This window comes from Egretta garzetta, unplaced genomic scaffold (assembly GCF_000687185.1).
Source record: "Egretta garzetta isolate BGI_Z169 unplaced genomic scaffold, ASM68718v1 scaffold154, whole genome shotgun sequence".
NCBI classification, from domain to species: Eukaryota; Metazoa; Chordata; class Aves; order Pelecaniformes; family Ardeidae; genus Egretta; species Egretta garzetta.
In genome coordinates this window covers 2,765,691-2,768,388 of record NW_009259600.1, presented here as the reverse complement: position 1 = coordinate 2,768,388, position 2,698 = coordinate 2,765,691, and positions in this window count along the sequence as shown.

The window sequence follows — 2,698 nt, the reverse complement described above, 5'->3', positions numbered from 1 at the left end:
CCTGTCTGCCGTGGGAGGGACCCCGGGCTGGAGCAGGGGCAGAGGGTGAGGAGTCCTCCCTGGGGAGGAAGGAGTGGCAGGGACAGCGTGGGATGGACGGACCCCAACCCCCATTCCCCGTCCCCCTGAGCCACTGGGGGGAGGAGGTAGAGAAATTGGGAGTGAAGCAGAACCCAGGAAGAAGGGAGGAGTGGGGGGAAGGTGTTTTAAGATTCAGAGTTTTTTTATCCTCTCCTACTCTGATTTGACTGATAATAAATTAAACTAATTTCACCAAGCTGAGTCTGTTGTGCCCATGATGGTAACTGGCGAATGATCTCTCCCTGCCCTTATCTCGACCCATGAGCCTTTCGATACATTTTTCTCTCCCCTGTCCTGTCGAAGAGGGGAGCGACAGAGTAGCTTTGGTGGGCACCTGGCACCCAGCCGGGGTCAACCCATCACACCAACCCAAAGACATTACAGCAAAATGTGAGAGGGGCAGAATCTGGTTGGGAAGGAAATTAATGATGAGCCACGTTGTTCGCTCCCCACCGCTTTGCGGGAAGCCTGGCTGAAGCAGCACACCGGCCTCGCGCCGGGTATCGTCGCAGCATCGTCCTGCCCACCGGCAGGCAGGCACCCAGCCTCGCCTTGTGTTAGGAAAACACAGCGCCGTGTCGCCAACCAAAAATGAACGCACAGCCCTGCCGGGGGCCTCCGTACGCACAGCCTCCTGCCAAACTCTTGCTTTCTCCAAGGGCTCAACTCATTCTTGGTTTCTCATCCAGTTCGTGTTTCGATACTCAGAGGTGCGGTTTTAGCCAGGTCTTCTGAGGAAAGCAACCCTTCTCTCTTACACTGCACATGCATGTGCCTAAACAGCGTTTGAACCTGCTCACCATGGTTTAACATCATTTGATAAGGGAAGAAAAAAAGAAAAAAAGGTTGAAGCCTTGAAGCCTGCGGAAGTCTTGTGAAGATGGAGGTAGCGGATAAAGACCTTGCCATCACCCTCATGGCAGAACAGGCTGATAAATGAAGCCAGCTTGCAGCAGGCATGAGGGAATCCTGCGGCACAGCACGCTCCCAGAAACCCGTCTCTCCTGGTTCACGCAGCTGCCTGTTTACAGCACTTCTGTAAAACTCTTACTGTGGGCAGTTATAGCATTTCAGAAACACATGCAGCATCTCCCTCATCCAATGTGGCAACAGCTCCACATTGCAAACAGCAGCTCTGGCACTACGCGTCAGCTACTCGGGTACCAGCAGGCTTCAATGGAGAAAGCCCCGGAGGATACGGTGACTCTGCACGACGATCAGCAGGTGCCTTATGCACCACGGAAAGCACAGCGTAAGTGAGGTTATGGCAGGGAGCAGGTTTCTCTGTGTGCAGCATGGTCTCCCTGTGATGTTCTCCGCATGTAGGTGCCTACTTGGTTTGACTCATGAGCCTCCTGTCTGATTTCCTTCCACGATAAGGCTTTTAATAACTAACTGCGCATACAACAAAGTAAATATTCAACCAGCTCAGAGCTAGATTGCAGATCAAATATCTTTCTTCTTTCCCTTTTAAAAACAAAAACCCACACATGCAGCCTGCAGGGGAAAAGATTGCTCGCTTAGCACTTCCCTCAGCTCATCAGATAAATCAGCAGCTACTAGTTTTGTACTTTACAAAAAAATAGGCGAGGCAGCTGCTCCGCAGCATACCGTGGTGATGCGGCAGCGAAGAGCCCCGTGCCTGCTGACGTCTGGCTCTGCTCCTGCGATTTCTCTTTAGCTCTGTCCTCCAACCCAGCACTCTGGCATGCCGGCACCGGCTGCCCAAGCTGCCTCTGGCCAGGAAAGGAGGTAGGTGCCATCTCTGGTGTCCTTCCCCACCAAGCAGTAGCGCTGCATTCATACAGACTCAGACTAAAGAAGAACTCCAGAGAGACCGTAGCTACAAAGCCCAGGCTCAAAACAGAGGGAGAAAAGAGGGAATAGGAGACATATCCTCCTTCCAGGTTGCAGATCCTGCAAAAGCGGGTGCCAGCCTCAGCACGGGATGTCCCTGGGAAAACCAGCAATGTCCACCTGTTCCTGCAAACCACCAGGGCTCACTGGGAGCACCTTCTGCAGGGCAAGGCAGTGGCTCTTGATAAGGGGAGTAAACTCTCCTCCCCTCATTACTGAGGCCATTTCACCGAGGGAGGGACATCCATCCTTCTGAGAAACATCCGCATGGGAAACAGCAGAGACGGTTTGTGCCCAGCCTCAGCCAGACGTTCAACAAGTCACAACTTCATCAGCGTCCCCATCCCCAAGCCCAAGCAAAAGCATACCCAGCACACTCTTCAAAGTGCTTTGGGACTGCTGGAAAGTTACTTTACAGTGCCTCTCATCCAGGTCAGGAGACCCTTCTTTATACGAGCTAGCAAACCGGACCTGTGAATGGCACATGTCCAGGGCTGAGCAGTGGCACTTGATTTAGAGCAGTGCTTTGTTGCAAGCAGCAAATATAAGACAAGAATGAAGTCTTAAAGCTTCTTGTCTGTGAAGAGTTGAAACATGAAGACAGAAGAAAAACCTGACATTAATCCTGCACTGCTTGAGCATGGCTTTATCTGCCCACCGAGTGTTAGTGGTGGCTGTGACTGTCCCTCCACCTCTTATTCTGGTGGCGTAACACAGCTGGGTCTCACTAACAGCTCAGTATTTGCTCATGTAGCACCAA